The sequence below is a fragment of the Macaca mulatta genome, chromosome 7, assembly GCF_049350105.2.
Source record: "Macaca mulatta isolate MMU2019108-1 chromosome 7, T2T-MMU8v2.0, whole genome shotgun sequence".
In the NCBI taxonomy this organism is placed as follows: domain Eukaryota; kingdom Metazoa; phylum Chordata; class Mammalia; order Primates; family Cercopithecidae; genus Macaca; species Macaca mulatta.
This window is the reverse complement of record NC_133412.1, coordinates 125,493,867-125,517,474: the sequence shown is the minus strand read 5'-3', so window position 1 is coordinate 125,517,474 and position 23,608 is coordinate 125,493,867.

Sequence of the window (23,608 nt, the reverse complement as noted above, 5' to 3'; positions counted from 1 at the left end):
GTTTGGTTTATACCACTCCTAGGAGAAGGGGGAGAACACTACATCACGAGAGTGCCCTGTGGGACAAAAGAATCTGAACAGCAGCCCTTGAATCCCATATCTTCCCTCTAACATAGTCTACCCAAATGAGAAGGAACCAGGAAAACAATTCTGGTAGTATGACAAAACAAGGTTCTTTAACACCCCTAAAAGATCATACCCGCTCACCAGCAATGGATCCAAAGCAAGATGAAATCTCTGAATTACCAGAAAAAAGAATTCAGAAGATTGATATTAAGCTAATCAAGGAGGCACCAGAGAAAGGTGAAGCCCAACTTAAAGAAATTTTTTAAAAAGATGATATCGTACATGAAAGGAAAATTATCCAGTGAAATAGATAGCATAAATAAAAAACAATCACAACTTCTGGAAATCAAGGAGACACTTAGATAAGTGCAAAATACACTGGAAAGTCTCAGGAGTAGCATTGAGCAAGCAGAAGAAAGAACTTCAGAGCTCAAAGACAAGGCTTTTGAGTTAATCCAATCCATTAAAGACAAAGAAAAAAGAATAATAAAAAAAGAACAAAGCCTCCAAGAAGTTTGGGACTATGTTAAACATCCAAACCTAAGAATAACTGGTATTCCTGAGGAAGAAGAGAAATAAAATTTAAAAGTTGGGAAATCATTTTTGAGGGAATAATTGAGGAAAACTTCCTTGGCCTTGCTAGAGACCTAGACATCCAAATACGAGAAACTCAAAGAACACCTGGGAAATTCATGACAAAAAGATCATCACCTAGGCACATAGTCATCAGGTTATCTAAAGTTAAGACGAAGGAAAGAATCTTGAGAGCCATGAGGCAAAAGCATCAGGTAACCTATAAAGGAAAACCTATCAGATTAACAGCAGATTTCTCAGCAGAAACCTTGCAAGCTAGAAGGGACTGGGGTCCTATTCTTTAGCCTCCCTAAAGAAAACAATTATTGGCCAAGAATTTTGTATCCAGCAAAACTAAGCTTCATAAATGAAGGAAATATACAGTCTTTTCGAGGCAAACAAATGCTGAAAGAATTTGCCACTACCAAGTTAGCACTACAAGAACTGCTAAAAGGAGCTCTAGATCTTGAAACAAATCCTTGAAATACACCAAAATAGAACCTCCTTAAAGCATAAATCTCACAGGACCTATATAACAATAACAAAATGAAAAAAAGCAAAAAACAAAACCAAGGTATTCAGGCAACAAATAGCATGATGAATAGAACAGTACCTCATATCTCAATACCAACATTGAATGTAAGTGCCCCACTTAAAAGATACAGAATTGCAGAACGGATAAGAATTCACCAACAAGTTTCTGCTGTCTTCAGGAAACTCACCTAATGCATAAGGACTCACATACACTTAAGATAAAGGGGTGGAAAAAGACATTCTATGTAAATGGACACCAAAAGGAAGCATGAGTAGCTATTCTCATATCAGACAAAACAAACTTTAAAGCAACAGCAGTTTAAAAAAGACAAAGAGAGACATTATATAATGATAAAAGGACTAGTCCAAAACAAAAATATCACAATTCTAAACATATATGCACTTAACATTAGAGCTCTGAAATTTGTAAAACAATTACTACTAGACCTAAGAAATGAGATAGACAACAACACAGTAATAGTAGGGGACTTTAATACTCCACTGACAGCACTAGACAGGTCATCAAGACAGAAAATCAACAAAGGAACAATGAACTTAAACTATACCCTAGAACAAATGGACTCAACAGATATTTACAGAACATTCTACCCAACAACTGCAGAACATTCTTCTCATCAGCATATGGAACATTCTCCAAGATAGACCATATGATGGGCCACAAAACAAGTCTCAGTACATTTAAGAAAATCAAAATTATATCAAGCACTCTCTCAGATCACAATGGAATAAAATTGGAAATCAATTCCAAAAGGAACCATCAAAACTGTACAAAGACATTGAAATTAAATAACCTGCTCCTGAATGATCGTTGGGTCAACAATTAAATCAAGATGGAAATTTAAAAATTCTTTGAACTGAACGATAACAGTGATACAACCTATCAAAACCTCTGGGACACAGCAAGAGCAGTGCTAAGAGGAAGGTTCACAGCATTAAATGCCTACATCGAAAAGTCTGAAAGAGCACAAATAGACAATCTAAAGTCATACCTTATAGAACTGAAGAAACAAGAGCAATCCAAACCCAAACCCAGCAGAAGAAAATAAATTATGAAGCAGAACTAAATTATGAGCAGAACTAAATGAAATAGAAACAAACAAACAAACAAAAACTACAAAAGATAAATGAAACAAAAAGCTGGCTCTTTGGAAAGATAAATAAAATTGATAGACCATTAGTGAGATTAACCAAGAAAAGAAGTGAGAAGATCCAACTAAGCTCAATTAGAAATGAAATGGGAGATATTACAACTGAGTTAAGTGACACTTAACTCACTCTCTTTCATATTACTGTTTGTATTGATGTCTAATCTCTCCCACAGGATTAAAGGATTTGTCTTATACATCTGTATATACCCCACATCTCCTAGCACATATTAAGTACCTAAGATATACTTGTTTAACGAGGAAATGAATGAACACTTAGATCAAACAGCCAATTTATTATTCAGCATTTCTGGACTCTGAACAGAAATAACTTAGGAGTGCCAATTGGCTGCATCATCAAAGTGAGCCTATTTTGGCAAAAGATGTCCACATACCACTACAATTTCTCACTGTAATTTTTGTCTCTAATGAAACAAAATACAAATTGTTCTAAGGTTTTAGTGGAGAGGACACCAGAAAAAAAGTTGCCACATGGCAATTCCCACAGGCAAACTTCCCTGCTTGTTGTGGTTATTTTTATTATCTCTGTGGTATGTCTTTTACATTCTTTCTGAAAATGAACCCTGCATGCCTTCCCTGGGCCCCACTGCCCACCAGCCACTAGAATGTGAAGGTAACAGGTAAGATCCAGTCTTGGAAGTCCACTGGCATGGTGAATACCCCAGGGCTGGGTACTGGGCCCAAGCCAAACCAATGGAATCCTTCAGAGAGACTTTCTGTTGGTGCTGTCAGGGAAGTGGCTAAAAGGATATGATTCCGGAACTACCATGAGCCACACCTCTGCCTGGAAACCAGTGGCCTCCTTATTGCCAAAAAACCATTATTTTTATTTAGCAATCCAAATAATATTCACTTAGGCATCTTAAATTTTACATGTATCAGATGGACCTCTTTATCCCTCCAATGTTTTTCTCCCTCAGTCTTTCACATCCACATGAATGGCATCACCTCCTACCTGACTCAAGCAAAGAATCTCAGAGTTAACTTTGGTTCCCCTTTTCCTTCATCTCCCATAGTTAATCTATCAAGAAATTCTATCACTTCTACTTCATATCTGGCCCTTTCCTTATGTCTTCTGTCACAAACCAAGGCCCAGACATAGCCTCTCTCTGCTAAACCACTGGCAGTAGCGTTTTCCAGTCTCATTTCATACCAGTCTTCTACCTGCTCAGTAGGCTACAGCCACACTGGCCTTCCTTCTGTTGCTCTAATAACCTTTTGTGACTTCTGTACTTTTGTACTTGTTCTTTTTTCCTGGAACACTCTTTCACTGCTCTGCAAGAACTTAGACCATCCTCAGGTCTCAGTTCAATATCTCTTCCTTAAGAGGTCTCACCTGGCAGCCCTAGAGAAAGAGGCCTTCCCCAGTCCTCAGCTTCTCATTGCTTCATTTTGTTTACTTACTTTTTATGTTATGACAATGTATAATTTTTGTGTTCAATTTGCTTACCTTGGCTTCCTTCTATTGGAACATAAGCTTCCCAATAATGAACTCTTCCTGGTCTTCTGCTGCATCTCCACGTTCAGAAGGTTCAAGGCATAAATATGGAATAGTTATAACAAACTAATTCCCTCTGCAACATTTTACCCTTTTTTATTGAAACATATCCCCTTTGGCATTTAAGACATGGTATTCTCTCTGTTACCTGTCTTGCTATTCCTCTCCATTCATCCTCTAAGAATAAACGTCCCCTAAAATTCTGCATTTGGCTTTGTTCTTTTTGGTCCACATTCCTGAAGGTAAATTTCATGAAAGCAGGGCTCCTATCACCATTGCATCCTTCATGCCTACAGAGTAAGAGCTCATTCAGGTTCATTGATCAATGAATGATTTCTCTCCTTTGGTACTCTATGGCTTCAAGTCTTCATGCATGTGACACATTCATTTCTCTATTCAGTCATGACCGATCTCCTTATCACCTATCCTACACTTCCAATTCCTGTCAGATGCTTGCCCTTGGGCTTGTTGAGGACACTTCCCAGTTGGTATATTCAAAGTATCTTGAACTCATCACCTTCCCTTTAAACATTCTTCCTCCTCAGTTCCTTTCTCAGGATCATTACCGACGATCATACCATCATCTTTCGAATCACCTGTGGGATTCCATTTACTTCTTTTCCCACTTATGCCCCACAGTTGTTTGTTAGCCAACCCTAGTTGCTCTCACCTCTCACCCATCCTCTTTCCTCTGGTCTCACTGCTCCTTCCCTCATCAGCTCTCTACCTCTTGGCTGGATTCTCAGCCTTGGCTGGATTCCAGCCTCTTTAATGTCCTTCCTCACTCAAGCTGATCCACTTCCAACCCTCACAGCAGACCACTTTCAGACTTCTTCTATAGCATCCTCCTGCTGGAAAACATCAGCTGTTCTCCAGAGCGAATATAACTAAATCAAGGCTGGAAATTTAGAATCCTTCATCTGCCCCAAACTACCATTCTAACGGCACTTCCTCCTGCCTCATTTTAAACTTTCTCATCTCTGGCAGTTCTGGATCATTCAGTGTTTCTTATGTCCATCTTGTGCTTTTCTTCTCTATTACCTGTACTTACACAAGTCATTCTGACCTCCGTCTTCAACTGCTATAGATGTTTCAGTTTCTTATGGCACTCAATTCTCCTTTGTACTACACCAGTTTGACTGGACTCTAATTATCTTACCAAATCATGAACTACTCTTTGAGCACAGGAACTATGTCTAGTTCATATTTTTAATTTCCATAGCTCCAAAATGGTGCTTTTTCCAGAGTAGATGACTAGCACATGTCTATCGAATGTTGAGACACACTGTCAGAGAGTGTTTAGGGGCGTGGAAGACTTGGATCCAAATTCCAGCTAACTTGAGAAAGTAATAAACTTCTCTAAGCCTTGGTTTCCTGCAAAATTGGAAGAATGATGCTTACCCCATATAACTACTGTGAGAATTAAGTGTGATTATGCTTGTCGTGCACTTAATACCTAATAACTCCTAATAAGTATTATTGTAAAATGAATCATCAGACCACTTTGTCCCTTTCCTGATCACATGAAAATGTAAAATTTAAAGTACCCACTAAGCATAAACAGCTGCCTTCCTCTCCCTTATGTCCCATCTAATCCACAGGATAAGAAAGAATTACAGTTGCTCTTCTCTTATTATACTTGGTTTGTATCTCATCTTCAAGTCACAGGGATGTAGAAGTAGAAAGTGTTCTGATAATACTGCATGTCTACCCACCCACTGCCTTGTGTTCATGAAGACTGAGTAGATGGACTAGGCCAACATAGCAGGCCCTGGCAGCCACCTTGTCACTACTACCTTTAGTCTCCCTGCTACTTTTGATTGGCAGGACTAAGCATGTGGAGGGTACCTGGTGTTGTTCAAAGAGTTTCCTGATTTCCTGACTTTGCTCCAATGTGGCCCTCCTGCTGACCCTGATATCATGTTTGACCTGTCGATATTGTTGGTGAATGCCTGGGCCAGTTCCTCTCTATTTCTCCACTTGCTAGCCAAAAGCCTAGACTTTTTCATGCCTGTAGTGCAGGCAACTCTCGACCAAAGACTTCAGGAAATTGAACTCCAAGCCAGGCACCTGGGATCAGGAAACCACCTGATGATCAATGCTGTGGTTGAGGGTTCAGGGGCTATAAAATGTGATGGAAGAAGTCCAGCCCACATCTTCAGAAAAGGCTGTTTTCCTTAAAAGAGCTATCAGTAGTCAAGCCCCTTGAGACATGTACAGAAGGCTAAGAAAAAAGCAGAAGATTGAATTCTATGGTATCCCAAGTTCCAGACAGGTCAAGATTAATGAGGACCAAGAGGAGGCTGTTTGGCTGGAATATTAGGAGGTTAATGGATTCTGGGTGAGAAGTTTCAGTGGCATAGTGAAGGCAGATTTGTGATTCTTCTTATGTTAGCTGGTCAACAAGTATTTATTGAGCACCAGTGATGGGCCAGCCATGGTGCTATGCCTGGAGGCTTAGTAGAGAACAGAACTGACTTAGTACAAGCCACTCAACAAAGAGGTATGGGAAAAGGCAGTACCAGCTCTGCCCTTGAGGAGCCTACCATTCCTCTGAGGAGTTAAGGCAAACACACATGAAAAGTTCAGTACAAATTATGTAATTCTATATCATGGGATATTTCAAATTTTATACCAGGCTATGATATATTCATAGAAATTCAGAGCTTAAAAGAAGTTTAATGAGTTTCTTCTTCAATCCTCTTTTTATATGAGGAAACTAAAGCCATGGAAATACAGAAACCACATCAAGGCCACATAGCTATCCTCCCTTTCATTGTACGGTTTTCACTTGTTATAATAACAGGTTTAGGTCATTATTGTCACAATCTAATAAGAAGTTTTCATGTATTGATAACTCCACCTTAACAAACACAAAGTGTCATTAACGATCTTCATGAGCACTATAGCAGCTATAAAAGTCAGTCCTAATTTCCACCTTCCCTAGCAAAGAATGATGTCCTAAGACAACAGCGCTAGCCTGTGAACAGTTCTTTTCCAGTAAGACGAATGTCCTAATCAGTTTGCACTTTTAAAAAGCTCTGAGATCCTTGGTTGGATGGAACAGTAGATAATATATTTGTAGGGTGGCTACTGCCTGGTTTGGTGATCTTTGATAGACTGGGAATGAGATGCTGTGTTTGGTAGCAGAGGAATTTAACAATTAGTTGTGTGACTTAACCAAAGAGCAATTCATTTTTGGCTTGCTTTGTAATTTCCAGGTTTCTCATACCCTAAGAAACACTGAGTAACATACTGTGGGAACGAACTTAATTCAGTTTAGCTCCCCCTCTTTTGAAGAAAAAGCCATAAGGACAGCATGTGTCTGTTCTATTATTACCCAGTTGCTCCTGTCCATAATGGATGTTCATGATTCATTGCTTATTGAGGAACCACTTATATGGAAGATTGCCAAAGATCTGAAAATCCAAACAAAATGTCTTGCCCCCTGGTTTGTGGATCAGAACTGAAAGGCTCATTTTCAAGTTGCTTAGGGCCACACACCAAGCTGTTGGATAGAAAAGTCCAATGGGACTTAGGAGGCTGAGCCTAGGCCTGGGATTATGCAATGCCAGTCTCAGAGCCCTCACCCTGCCAAATTTTTCAGAGGAGAAGGCCCTCCTGGTGCCAGGCCCAGGAAGCGGGGATATAGGGGCTGTAACGGGTTTTGTGGAATGTTTTTAAGACATGGCAGACCAGAGAGCATCTATACCTTTCCACCCCTGTCTTGAGATGCCACTGTTCAACTTCATTCTGGAGCGCTAGTCCCAGTGATATTCCATGATATGTTAAGGGGTGCAAGTTTGGGAAATGCTAGCTTAAACAACATTAAACACGTTTCTTTACTGTAGGACATCTATAAACCTTTAATAGATTCACGTTAATTATGATTCATTATGTATCTTCAACAGAATGTTGTTTTTTTTCAAATTGACTTGACCAGGAGATCTCCCCTAACCTTAATTGTAGTGAAACTATTAACATTTGAAGAACTATTAATGAATTTTATGAAATTATAGCCGGGAAAAAAACCCAGGAAGCCTGATCTGGCTCCAAAACAGCTTTGATTTTGAGAGTCTCCAAAGGCCAGGACTTTTTCATGGCCACTTCAGAGTGGATGGCAGGTCCCACTCTTGGTTTTGTCTTTCCCTCTGGATTTTGAGTCTGGCAGTGGGGTCTCAAATCCTAGAATAATTCTCTAAGGGATCCAGTCACCGAGGGTTTTAGACCTCAGTCAACTTGTAGCTGACTGGCCGTCTTGGAGCTTTGCAAAATATGTGCTGTGGTCTAGCAAGCTTGTCCAACCTGCCTTATTTTGTTGCTATTTTGTTTTGTTTTGTTTTGTTTTGTTTGGGGCTTTTAGCAGCCTGAAGCGATGGTTTTTAGTTTCTGTCTCTAGTCATAGTGGTAAAATGGGATGAGGAAGGAGATTTATTGGCCTGACCAGAAACAGAAACCAAGAACCCATGACTGTATTCTCTCCATTGGACACTCCTACCCAGCCGCTTCAGAGCACAAGCTCTGGAGCTGTGTAACTTGGACAAGTTACTTAATCTCTCTGTGTCTCAACTTCTTCATTTGTAAAATGAGGATATAATAGCATCTACCTCGACTGGGCACAGTGGCTCACGCCTGTAATCCCAGCACTTCGGGAGGTCAAGGAGGATGGATCACTAGAGGTCAGGAGTTTGAGACCAGCCTGGCCAACATGGTGAAACCCCGTCTTTGCTAAAAATACAAAAATAAGACTGGCACAGTGGCACATACTTGTAATCCCAGCTACTGGGGAGGCTGAGGCAAGAGCATTGCTTGAACCTAGGAAGGGGAGGTTGCAGTGAGCTGAGATTGTGGCACTGCACTTCAGCCTGGGTGACAGAGTGAGACTCTGTCTCAAAGAAAAGAAAAAAAAAACATAGCATCTACCTCATGAGGTTATGGAGGATTAGATGAATAAATACAAGTGAAAGGACGTAGAACAGTGCCTGGCACACAGTAAGTGCTAAAAATCATTAGCTGTTATTGGATCTGGACTTAGATCTCTGAGGCTGCCCTGTTAATGGAGATGGTGGATGAGTACCACAGCATTTGCCCAAGCCAGTGGGTCTTACCTGGTGGGATTCAATTGAAGTGCAAATTAGCAATACAATATTCTCCCACCTACAGTCTTGCCCCTCAAACCCGACCACATGTAAGTGTCATCTTTAGGGAGTGCTCCAAAATGTACACTATCTTCTGAGAAAAAGTAAATGTTTGTTTCCATCTGGTGAGATTAACAATATGAACATCTGGTTTATATTATTGTTTTTGGAGCTGTGCCTTTGTACTTTTGAAATGTTCAAGATGCACATATCTGCACAGGAATGAAAAGTTGCTATAAAGCTAAACAAGTTTCCCTTCTTTTATCACTATAGCCTCCAGAACTTATTCCTTCTATTTAATAGTTATTGGTCCTGAAGTACAAATTGTGGGTTGCTTCCTTCTGATGCAGCTTAAACAGTACAACTCAGACTTGGGGAGAACCCAGGATTTCTGGCCCATTCTGGAATGATACCAGGTCAGCTGAAGTTTACAGGATACCTATGAGTTCAGGGATGAAAAACAGACTCTATTGATTCCTGCTATGTTTGGCTAAAGGTTAGCTCTACCCTTTTTTTTTTTTTTTTTTGCCAGATAATACCATCTAATGGTGGTCTCAGTCAAGATAACCTGATTTGTTGTAAGTAACTGAAATAAATCAACTCAATAAATTTGACATTTTAAAGTTGACTAAAGCTACATACCAGCTTTCACATCACCCCTAAGCAAATGTGAATGAAAGTCATTGCATTATCTCCATTGTGGATGGAAAATAAAATGCTGACAGAGAGGAAAAAAGGAAATCTAGCCGTGAAAAGTCATTAGAGAACTTCGTCAATTCATAATTTGCACAAATCTTGGATTTACTTTGCTCCTTTTCTTTTCTCTCATGTCTTTCTGAGGATGTATGATTTACAAGTAGAAATAGTTAAAAATATTTGAATATGTTAATAAAGTCATATTTATTGGTTCAGAAGTTTAGATTTTGCAGGTGAGCTGGGTGGTAGACTAGTGGTGCCATTTAAGTAGATATCCTTGAAGAGATCATAGGATAGCTAAAATATTAAGATTTTTGGTTTATAGCTAAAATTAGATAAACAGTGTAGCAACACTGGTTATTTTCTAAAGATCCAAAACTTGGATTGAGCAGTTCTTATTATAATAAGATGAGAAAACTAATTAATGTATATACAGTTTGATGGAAAAATAGTCCTTGGGTTATAAAAGATGAGAGGAAGGTATGATTCTAGGATTTCTCCAGAAGATCTAAGACTTGCTTTACTAGATAGTCTAGGATGAGGAGAGTATATTCTAACAAAAAAGAAACTTATAGCTGGGCGCGGTGGCTCAGGCCTGTAATCTGAGCACTTTGGGAGGCCAAGGCGGGCGGATCACGAGGTCAGGAGATTGAGACCATCCTGGCTAACATGGTGAAACCCCGTCTCTACTAAAAATACAAAAAATTAGCTGGGCGTGGTGGCGGGCGCCTGTAGTCACAGCTACTTGGGAGGCTGAGGCAGGAGAATGGCATGAACCCAGGAGGCGGAGCTTGCAGTGAGCGGAGATCATGCCACTGCACTCCAGCCTGTGCGACAGAGCCAGACTCTGTCTTAAAAAAAAAAAAAAAGAAACTTATAATGCAAGTTATTTGTGCTAGTAAATTATAATATCCAATATGGTCATTAACTGATTAACAAAATTATAATAAATAAATAAAGCAATGTAATTATATAAAGCAAAATACCCTACAAATAAATGTATATTAATTATTCCATAAGGTGATATTGTCCATCACCAATCCCACTGAATTTCTCCATCATCTCCAACTTCAAAGCAGTTTAAAGATATGTTCTGCACCTCAGGAGGCCAGAGTCATATTTAGATAAAAATGTAGGAACACAGGAATTCCCTTCCTGGTATAAATGTTAGAGAAACGCTTGCACATGTTCACCTACAGTAGCACACATGGATGTGTGACCTCTAATATTTCAAAGTTTACAATTTTAAAATGCCTACCAGTAGGAAAAATGGATTAACAGATTGTAGTATATTCTCATGATGGAGTGTAACAAATAATTAAAGTGAAATAAACTAGATCTACATTTATGAATCTTGAAAAAACAGTATTTAGTGGCAAAACAGTTTGTAAATTGATACTTTATAGTATGATAAGACTTGGATAATTTATTGTAAAAGTTGTTTAAAGAGGCACAAAACCATACTACACATGTATTTTCAATTCTGAGTGGTAGGCAAGGTATTTTGCATATTACTCTCTGTACTTCTCCATGTACTTAAAATATTTCATGTTTTTAAAAAAATTACCACTCGGTATAGTCTCTTTAGACTCACCACATTTGTTCCATCTGTAAAGGGTAAGGAAATAGAAAGTCATGTTACCTTGACTATTTCAGGAAGGATACCAAGCCAAACTCTAGAGACAATTCTGTATCTCCTTGGAAGGAAGAGACAAAATGTGTTGTTATTCCTCTGAGAGAAGTTTGCAATCTGGAGAGACTTCGAGTTAATACTCCTCCAGAGTATTACTTTGGGGAATTCAAGTAATGTACTGTTGTTTGTAAATAAACTGGAGTCTGACCTATCGTCCAAGTTTCTGCGTGCTTGGATGAGCCCTGCCTGATTTCCCTGGCTCAGCTCTTCCGCAGCTTTCCCCAGCTGGACTTCAGCTCTCTCCCTCTACAAATGGAGTTCAGCTGATTCCAGGCAGGAAGTCCCTAACCTGCTTCTCTCCCTGCCCCACCTGTTGTATCTGGTCGGGCTTGGTAAGGAGTCAGTGTTCCTGCTAGATTAACACATGGCAAGTCCTCTGTGTAGGTCCCTACAGATACCATGCCCTGTTCTCACCTGACTGGCCTCTGGGACCATCTGGAAGCTGGCTCCAGCCCCTAACCTGTAAGTCCTCTCTTGCTACCAATAATTCAGCCACTTTCTCTTCGTGAGATCCTAAGATTCCATTGCATTTGGGAGAACAATATATATGCCTTGCATTTGGCTTGTCCATCACTTCCCCAGCCAGGCCAGATCTCCTCTTATTAGATGCTGTCTTTACAGCCTGGACTTCTCCTGTAAGGTCTCATCACAGCTGCAATTAAACAATTAATTTCATAACTAGTTTAATGTTTGCTTCCTCTGCTCTGATGTGGGCTCATGAGAGCCTGGACTGTGTCTGCTCCTGTCATGAGAAGCAGCACCAGTCATAGCATATATGTATTGATTAATGAATGAGTAAAACTTTCTCTATACACAGACAAATCTCATATATCTCATATATCATTATTTAAGAATAAAAAATGGAATATATTAAAATACAGTTTTTAGAAGGTATTTTTATTTTTTAAAAGTTTTCAACATATATTCACAGGATGGACTATTGTAATGGGCTCTCTAAGACAGTAACTATCCCCTGAACTTAATAGTGATTAATATTTGCCATATTTCATCTGTTTTTTCTGAAACATTTAAAGCAATTCCTGGATATCATGACATTTCATCCCCCAAATACTTCAGTACACAGCTCCAAGAAGAAAAAAAGCTCATTTTTCTAACTGCATCTAACAAAATTGACAATAATTTCCCCACCTAATATAGAATCCATTTTCAGTTTCCTTTTTCATGATTAGTTGCTTTCTTACAACTGTGGAAAGTACCGTTTCATAGCCACTTAGATTCAGGATTAACTTTTTGGCAAGAATTCTTCATAGGTGATCTCATGTTCTTCAGATCGTATCACTTGAGGAGGCACAGTGTCTCATTGTCCCACTGCTAGTGTGGTCAGGATTATCAGTGTGTTCAGGGGTGACAGCACGGTCTCTTCAATACAGAGTTTTCCTTTTCCCCTTACAAACAACAAGTAATCAGTGCCTGGCATCCTGCAAATATCTAGTTCCCCCATTAACCTTTTTTCTAGGATTTTAGCATCTGTTGATGACTGTGGCCTGAATCAATTATTTCATCAGAGATCGTAAAATAGATGTTTTTGAATTTTATAATTTCTTCAGTACTTATCATCTGAAAGGATTATGTAACGAGGCACTCTCTGACATCAATTAGGGCTAGCTGTGTGGATGCTTTGAACTATAATTTAGATAGAAAAGGCACAATAAATGCCTAATTCTTTCCCTTTAATTACCATTATAGAAATAGAGAGCTTTTGAACAAGCTATTTCCAGTGGACACAGAATTTTTTGGAGGGCTTTCTCTTTTTTGAGTATCATCATAAACTCTTGGATTTTTAAATATGTAATGTGATTTCACTTACTGTCTGAATTCCTTCCCATTCTTGAGTTGATTGTGGAGAGCTCATTCAAGCTAGCTTCTTTGTCCTTTATATGTACAACTGTGCTTTAAAGCATTCATTACTCTCTGGCACAAAAAGATTTCTCAAGCTCATATCGTACATTTTCTTTTATTCTTTGCAACCCTAGAACTAGTCATTCCTCCAAGGAATCCTCCTTAGTGTCTTTGTTCCCTTCAAGGGTGGGGATGGCATCTAGAGACTAAGTTCTGTGTGTTGCAGGTGCTCATTGTTATTGAACTATTCAGTGGTCAGATGAAAACAAAATTTTTTTTGAGATGGAGTCTCGCTCTGTTGCCAGGCGGCTGGAGTGCAGTGGCATGATCTTGGCTCACTGTAACCTTTACCTCCTGGGTTCAAGCGATTCTCTTGCCTCAGCCTCCTGAGTACCTGGGACTACAGGCGTGTGCCCTACGCCCAGATAATTTTTGTATTTTTAGTAGAGATGTGGTTTCACCATGTTGGCCAGGATGGTCTTGATCTCTTGACCTCGTGATCTGCCTGCCTTGACCTCCCAAAGTGCTGGGATTACAGGCGTGAGCCACCGCACCCGGCCACATAACCATTTTAATTAGTTTTTTATTTAACCTTCCAGTGTTTATATTTTGAAAATGTAAGTATTATTAGGAGATGTCATCATAGTTTGAACATCATAGAGTGTATTCACACAAACCTAGATGATACACACTTCAGCAATATGGTATAGCCTATTGCTCCAAGGCCATAAACCTGTACTACATGTTACTGTACTCAATACTGTAGGCAATTTTAACACAATGACAAGTATTTGCGATCTAAACATATCTAAATGGAAAAGTTACAGCAAAAATATGATAGCTGTTCAGGGCAGCTCCATTATAACTGTATGAGGCCACTATTGTATATGGGTTCATTGTTGACCACAACGTTGTCATGAGGAACAAATATTTGTATTCCTCTTTCTTACCTAAAAAACAAGCATACTATTCATATTATTCAACACTGCCTTAAAAGTAATTTAATAATGTATCCTGAAGATCATTCTATATCAATATATAGAGCACTGCCTTAATATTTTTTATAGCTGCATAAATTCTACTATGTGGATGCATAAGAGTTTTTTTTAACCAGTATGCTATTGATGGATAGACTATAAATGGGTTGATTCCAATCTTTTGCTGTTATATTGTCACAATAAATAGTCTTCTGTGTGTGTGTGTGGGGGTGTGTGTGTGTATATATATATAGATGTACATATTTGTTTGGACTAGATTTTTAAAAGTGGGATGACTAGGTCAAGGGGTAATATATATATAAATTTATGTATCTATATAAATTTATGTATATATTTATATATAAAGGAATAATTTATGTATATATTTACATATAAAGAAATAATTTATGTATATAGTTACATATAAAGAAATAATTTATGTATATAGTTACATATAAATATAATTTATTTACATATAAATATAATTTATGTATATATAAAGTATATAATTTATGTATATATAAAAAGTATATAATTTATGTATATATTTATATATAAATAATTTATATATTTATATATAATTTATGTATATATTTATATAAATAATTTATATATATAATTTATGTATATATTTATATAAATAATTTATGTATATATTTTAATATTTTTATTTTATTTATTTATTCTTTTTTTTTCTGAGACGGAGTCTCCCTCTGTTGCCCAGGCTGGAGTGCAGAGGCGCAATCTCGGCTCACTGCAAGCTCCGCCTCCTGGATTCATGCCATTCTCCTGCCTCAGCCTCTGCAGTAGCTGGGACTACAGGTGCCCACCACCAGGCCTGGCTAATTTTTTTGTAGTTTTTAGTGGAGACGGGGTTTCACCGTGTTAGCCAGGATGGTCTCGATCTCCTGACCTCATGATCCGCCCGCCTTAGCCTCCCAAAGTGCTGGGATTACAGGCATGAGCCACTGTGCCCGGCCATATTTTTATATATAAATAAATAATTTATGTATATATTTATATATACACAATATACAATTTATGTATATAGTTATATATAAAAATATGTAATTTATGTATATATTTATATAACATACATTTTTTGTGGAATTGATAAATTCTCCTCCATTGGGGTTTTACAATTATACATTCCCACCAACAGTGCATAAGAGTGCTTATTTCTCCACAGCCTGGGAACAGATGTAGATTTTGGATTTTTTGTCATCTGTTGGTAGAGAAATAATAGCTCCTTAAATTTTGATTTTCATTTTTCTTAGTATGAATGAGGTTGAAGTTTTTTATATGTTAAAGACCATTTGCTTTTACTTTTCTATAAAGTATTTAGACATTTTTTGAGTTTTCTGTCAGATTGTTGGTCTTTTTCTTCACAATCTTTAGGAGCTCTTTATGTGTGAGAGAGTTTAGCTCCATGATAAACACTGCAAATATTTTTCCAATTTGTCTTTTGTCTTTGCTTATGAGACTTTTTGCCATGTGAAAGCATTTTAACTTTATGGAGCCTGGGTATCGAGTTCTAGGTAGGGGGTTTCTCCACTCTCAGGTTTTAAATAAATTAATCCATGATTTATTTTAATACTAAAATGGTCTCATTTTGTACATTCAGATACCTGATTCACTTGGAATGTATGAATCTGCTTGTATCTTTGTTTAAATGTCTATTCATTTCAAATGTTTTTAATTAAAAATTTTGTTAATTAAAAAGAATGTGTTAAAACCCATCTTTTACCCACTGATTTAAAATGCCACCTATCTCTTTTATTAAGTTTCCCGATTTGGCTCTATTTTTGTAATTTCTATTGTTCTGTTGGTCTGTCTCTCATTCATGCCATAGTCTATTCAACCAGTACCATACAGCTGAACTACGGAGACTTCTATTACATACTTAAATAACAGATAGAGACTAGCCTCTCCTCTTTATCCCTGTCCCACCCCCAACAATTACTCATTCTTTTCAGGTCTCTCCTAGCTATTCTTGCATGTTTATTTATTTATTTTTAGCATGAAGTTTAGGATTAATTTGTCTAGCTCCAGAAAAGAAACCTGATGTTATTTTTTTAATTACTAAGATTGCATTGCATTTATGAAATAACTTGAAACTGACATCTTTATCATGTTGAGTCTCCCTGTCTAAAACACAGTATGTCTTTCTATATGTTCCGATTTACTTTACAGACAATTTTTTAAGACAAAAAGAGACTATGTTTTATAGTTTACTTTTTCATTTCTATAATGTATCTTAGAGATATTCTACCTCAGTACATATAGGTTTATCTCATTTTTTAAAAGGCTATGAATTATTCCATTATATGAATGCGCCACAATTTATTCAGTCTCCTTTTGGTGGACATTGTTTTGTTATTTTAAATATGCTATGATGAAAATTCCTAGACACACATGTACAAGTATTTCTACAGAATAAATTCCTAAAAGAGGAGTTTGGGGGCCAAAGTCTATACACACATTCAAAGTTTTGATAGATAGTGCCTTCAAAGAATTGTAACGTTTCCCACTTCAATGAAGGTTGAGTGAGAATGCCTGTTTTCTCACACACTCGCTAATGCTGTTCAGAATCAACGTTTACATAATCTTCATAACTTGATTCTTTGGTTACATTGGCACCAGTCCACCTTTACCCATCCCACTGAGCCTTCATGATGCCAGATGTGAGATGATTGAACAGAAGCACATCTGGACTGCTGTACCTAGGAACTTGTTTAATGGTATTACATGGATTTGCCATGACATTCATGTTTGGCTCAGTGGGACAAGGGTCAGCTAAGACCCTGTCTTAATTTGGGTCCCCCCAGAAACAAACTCTAAAGATTTGGATATGAGTAATTTGGGGAGGGAAATGATCCCAGGAAATACCAATGGGGACCTGGAGAAGTAAGATGGGAAGGGGAAGGCAGCCTCTGAAGGGTGTGTTATCGGGTTACCACTGAGGGCAGGCAGGGCTCAATTCCCTGGGGAACCCTGGGATCCAGTGTAGAACCGGCCTCAAAGTTATACCAATCGAGGAGTGAAGAAGTTAGAGTATTTATCTACCAACTACTCATCTCACATTGGACTGAGGATTACTCAGGGTGATGCACTCTCACACTTGTGGCTTGACTTGTAGTGTGGCTAACTCCACGACGAGGAAGAAAGCTGTAAAGTGGAGAGCCACAAGTGCTGGGAGTTTACGATGAGGTGAATGCTGAGGGAGTACGGATGGGACACTAACAAAAAAGAGAAAAGAGAACCCATCTGAAAAAATGACCACTCACCCAGTGCCTGTAGCCCCAGCTACTTGGGAGGCTGAGGCAGGAGAATGACGTGAACCCGGGAGGCGGAGCTTGCAGTGACTCGAGATCGCGCCTCTGCACTCCAGCCTGGGCGACAGAGGGAGACTCCGTCTCAAAAAAACAAACAAACAAAAAAACAAACAAAAAAAGACCACCCACAAATCTTTGGCTTCTGCTGTCTTCCTCACAATATTACTGTCAAACTGTAGTTTTTCTACAAAAAGCAGAAATCTAGAAATTATTCTAATTACTGGGAGTCTGTTGCTATTTTTTTGTTGTTGGATTTTTTTCTCACTAGTTTATGTTTCAGACATGAATAAACGTCCATGAAAAAAACTTGGTAGCATTCCACGTTGAGTCATAAACAAGTAGTCAAATTCCAGTTTGTTCTGGGCTGTTAATCTGACTTTCATTTCCCGATGACTTCCTCCCATAAGTCCTTTGCTGTTCAAATAGCCCTATGACTTTCTTCTCATCCAGTGCTTATGTCTTCTGTTCCTGCAGTCTTGAGGGGATTTGTCTTCCTTTTATTCAGCTGTTGGGGATGGTTTGTGGATAAGACCTGAGCAGGCTGAGTCCTCCTGAGTTCCATGGCCTCCAAAGCCAGTAGTGTGGAGTAAGACAAAACATTGTGTGTATGCAATGGCTGTTGTCCAGTTTAGGGATATCACACAGTTGGCTGTATATTTAGTGACTTGCCACTGAATCATAGCCTTTTCCGAAGGTGGACTGAACTTGTAACTTTTGGGTTAGAAAGAAGTGGATAATTCATTATTCTAATCACCATGTCCCCATTAATCAGTTGTGTTTCTCAAATGGGAAACTGGGCTTCAGTGGAGGCTTACGGGTGAAGGAAATTTAAAGAAAGGAAACAAAAGGAAAGGGTCAAATTTTGTGTCTAAGAACTATTTGCTAAGATTGGTTCTTATTAGTATAGATTCCAAGAATTCTCAGCTAACTTGAGAAATGCAGGGAACTGGAAAAGATGGAAGCTGGGTAAGGTGACTGCAAAGAATTACTGGTCCTTTAGGGTTAGAGGAGATTATTTTAGGATCAGAAATATGTACTTTGGAATTGTGCCTGTTTTTAGAGTTTTGATTTTCCATAATTATTTCTTATGTTCTCTTTTATTTAGTTAAGTCTTAAAAAATATCAAGCACAAACCACTACCAAATGAAAAGCAACACAAGTATATGCGTTTATAAGTCTAAAAGAAAATATTAAATGGGTCAAAGGGAACTAGGGGATGGGGCAGGGAGGGGACAGGGAAGAGTGTTTATTCTTGAGTCAGAGCTTCAGTGGGAATCAACATGAGGAAAACCTTAGCAGACTCCCATTCTGGAATGACTTCCTGGGGACTTTTCTTTTTTGCTAAAATCTTGGAAGATCTGTGTTTTACTCATAAGGGAGGCTCTTTTCTGTTATGATGTACTTTGCTTTACTTAGCACATGTAATCCTAAAATTACGTTTATAAACTGCTTAGTAGAACTAGAAAAGTTAGATACTTAAATTTCACTACACACACACACACACACACATATACACACACACAGTGAAAGAAAGAGAGATGAGGTCTCTCCTTGTCACCCAAGCTGGAGTGCAGTGGCACAATCATGGCTCACTGCAGCCTCAACCTCCCAGCTTAAGCGATCCTCCCACCTCAGCCTCCCAAGTAGCTAGGACTATAGGACTATAGGCACACATCACTATGCCTGGCTAATTTTTGTATTTTTTTTATAGAGACAGAGTTTCACCACATTGCCCAGTATGGTCTCGAACTCCTGGGCTGAAGCGATCCTTCTGCCTTGGCTTTCCAAAGTGCTGGCATTACAGGTGTAAGCCACCGCACCCAGACTCACTTCATATACTATCAAGGCCCTTCATAGGTTATTGTTTGTATAAATCCAAGTTTTGTTTTACTAAGTTTGCTAAAGAAGGTGGAAGATGGTTACTGTTAAGTATCTTTATTATCTAAAAATCTTAGTGATAGATTTTGACTTGTTTGCATCTTCCTTTTTTTCCTGGAATAAATTTGACTTTCTTGGTTTATTAAAAGAAATTCTGGTTTGTGTAACTACTTGTCAGGCCATGAAATGTGCAAAACCATGCATCTTATACTCTTTTTTTTTTTTTTTTTTTTTTTTTTGAGACAGAGTTTCGCTCTTGTTATCCAGGTTGTAGTGTAATGATGTGATCTTGTCTCACCACAATCTCTGCCTTCCGGGTTCAAGTGATTCTCCTGCTTCAGCCTCCCAAGTAGCTGGGATTACAGCCATGTGCCACCACGCCCAGGTAATTTTTATATTTTTAGTAGAGACAGGGTTTCTCCATGTTGGTCAGGCTGGTCTTGAACTCCTGACCTCAGGTGATCCCACCCATCTCAGCCTCCCAAAGTGCTGGGATTACAGGCATGAGCCACCGCACTCGACTCTTATACTTTTTTATTTCTGGTTTTGTGGGAAAATACCTTGACAATAATATTATTAATGTATTAAAAACATTTCCCCAGGATGTTTGATTTTTAAAAATGATTTATAATCTAAAATCTGTAGTGTCCAGCTTTTATATAAAATGTGAGCTACAATGTTAACAACATTGCCAAATGGCTTACTTTAGTCATTCTCTGAAGAGAGACTTCCTTCTTTCCTCTTTCTACTCTACCTCTCTGCTCAAAAAATCCCAAATAGTAACCTTATTATATGTTATTATGATGATTTATAGGAATGATTTATAATGTGAATTACTCTTTTTCAAAAGGATCTGGAGGGACAGCTTTTTTTGTAGAAGTTTTTGAAAAGAGCCACTTAATAAATAATAAGCAATGTTTATGTTTTTTGCAAGTGTAGCAGTGGGGTGCAAGGAGAAACAGAAGAGGACCATTAGAAGATGGGGATGGCTGTTTGTGTAAGGATCTCATCTCTTGTGTTTTCCTCACCTCCTGAACAACAGGGATTATGTCTGATGCGTGTTTGGTTTCCTTGTGCAATGCTTTGGAGTGTTTCCCTTCCAGGAACACACAATTCAAGAGAAAAGTAAGATAAGTACACAAACAACTATAGTTCTAAACAAATGAGTAATTGAGTTATTTGAAACGTTTTAGAGGCTATTTTAAGAAGAAATACAGCTATAGTGCTGTCAAGTACACAGAGTAAAGTGAATTCACTGCCAAGTATTATTAAATTTTAGTTACTGATGATGGCACAAGTTTTTGTTGAAATGTTAGACTTGTTTTGACCTTCAAATCGTGTTGAAAAGTTTTAACCAGTTTAAATTTGAGTGTTTCAACATTTTAGGTTTCTGATAATTAGTTGGTTTGGGGCATACCTCGCAGGAAAAGGAAGAACAGAGGGGTTTTACTCAGAATCAGACCACTGTGGTTGTTTTTCTCCCAGGGTGATATATCTTTAGGGGCATAGAAGGGTTAAGGGAAAAATCGTAAAAGCACCACAGTGCTTGCAGTCCCTGAGTTGCTTCACTGAATGTAAAACTAAGAAATCTCCTGTTAGCCAATCATTAATCTAAGTGTTGACAGCCCATTCAGTTTACTGACATTTATATAAAGCCCAGAGAGCTGAAGAAAATCAAATCAGATTTTAAAGCACTGGAAAGAATGACATAGTTAAAATATAAATGTCTTTCTTAAAAGTTGATCATTACTGGAGGGGAAAATATCACATCCCTGAGAGATGAAATGTTTTAGGTCAATAATTGTGCTCTGTGGGTTGTACCTATCTGGAATTGCATAGAAATGTACTGATGTGTCCCTGCGCATCTCATGGGCCCTCCAGGGCGGAGGATGATGTCTTCCTGGGCCAGACTGCATCAGGGGAGAAAATCCACCCTGGGGGAAGATAAATGTTTTGTAATAAGTATGAGCAATTGGCTGAAGGGAACAATTACTTTTATCTTTGCTACTGAGCCTCTGGATTCTGCCAAGTATATTTATGCTCCTTGGCAAAGACTGGATTTTAATTTCTTGGCAAAACACACACACAGACATCTCTTTTACAATATCTAGTAAAAGATCCTACTTTGTAAACACTCATTCTACAGGGTTTAGAAGCTACAGTGCGGGGGATTAGATCACATGTGCCTCCTTAAATCTTCAGAGAGGAAAGAATTATTTAGGAAGGGAAAACTTCAAGGCAGTTAAACGGAGGAGGTCTGCCTGGTGAGTTATTTAGTCTAGCTCCTCTCCTTTTAAGTGCTGTCACTGATTCTGAGAGACAGATTGAGTTCTTGATGCCACTTAAAAAATGTAGCCGTACCCTCCAGCTCACCCTTCATCCTCATGAATTCTGTGCCATCTTGGGCTTATCTTTGTTTCTGGCTGGTGTGAATGTGGTGATGTAATTTCAGCACTTTGAAGTCACTGAGAACACTGGAGCTAGCGGTTACTGAGGTTATTAAGTGTCACTCAGGGCAGAATTCCCTATTAAATTGTGCCAAGGATACAGGCAAAAGTGAGCTCCTGGCACAGGGCGCTAAACAAAACTGGCAGAAAGAAAACTTTGGGTTGCTGAAACCAGTGGCCTTCTCTTGTGAGAAAATGCTCTGACAAAGAAAAATGTTTTGCCTAGTGAGATAGATTGCCTCCTGGCTGTGGCCATGCTACTTAAGAGGAGCCATATGATGCGATCCTAAGGTCCGTGATCAGTGATTCTGAACAGCAAGTGTTTTGTTCAAAGGTTTGTGATCAGGGACCCCGAACAGCAACTGTTCTGTTCAATGGGAGAGGTGTTACATAGCAAAATCATCAAGTTGATTTTTTTTCTAAGTGCTATGCATCTGGTACATGGTAAAATGTGGCCTACCTACTCTCAGCTCCTGAGATTACAGTCTCCTAAGGCAAATAGCCCTTAATTAAGGTTCTGGTACTATTAACAAGGATTTAAATGTTCATAGTTTAAGCCCCCTTTTTATAATGAACAAAATGATTCTTTACACAGCCATACTAATTCTACAACTTCTAATCCTGAGCAAGGATGGTGAATTTGTGACACATATGAGATAGCTCTCCTTGTTTAGTGCCCTGGCAGACATTCATTCACTCATCATGACGTTCCAATAAGTCTTCAGAATTCATGTCAATAGAGCACTCAGGCAGCTGTTGCCCAAAAGGCTTCTTACAGGAGTATAAGAGTGTGTCATGGCATCCAAGAGCAGAAATGCAGGAATGGCTTGCTATTGGAACTTTTTATTTTATTGGAACCTGTTATCACCGTTCCTCCTTGAACTTTTATGGTAGGCAAATAATGACCCCCCACCCCCCACCACACATAAGGTGTCCTAATCCCTGGAACTTGTAAAATGCTACTCTACATAGCAAAAGGGACCTTGCAGGTGGAATTAAATTAAATATCTTGAGATGGAGAATTTATTTTGGATTATCCAGGTGATCTCAGTGTAATTACAAGAGTCCTTAGAAGTGGGTAAGAAAGTCAGAGTCAGAGATGTGACCAATGGAAGCAGAGTGGAGTGATGTAGCCATAAGCCAAGGAATTCAGGCAGCCTCAGATGGAAAAAGCAGGGAAGTAGAATTTCCTCTATAACCTCTGAAAGAATACAAACGGCCAGCCAACTTTAGATTTCTGACTTCCAGCACTGTAAGATCATACATCTGTATGTTTTAAGCCATTAAGTTTGTGGTAATTTGTTACAGCAGCAACAGGAAATTATACAACATTCATCTCCTTTGTTTCTCTTTACTGAATGGCTTTTTCTGCCCTTTAGTTAACAGAGCAAAACATGGCCTCCCCAGAATGCCCAAGCTTACACACGGCAGGGACTGTCACACACATAGATTCTGACTCAGCTTTCTCGGCTTCATTTCCAAATACCAGAAAGAGAATGTGCCCAGGACAGCTTGGGTCAGGGGTTTTCCCTTTGGCTGCCCAGTCAAACCCAAGGGGCAAGGCCATACCACATCATGTTTCCTGTTTTGTGTGTGTGTGTGCCCCTAAATGTTAATATCTTGGTTCTTGTCCTTCAATATAAAGATTTGCTTTCTAGAGATTTACAGGTAATTGTTCATGTGCTGTTTACATTACTGTTCTTAGTGTGAGATTATATATTTTTCC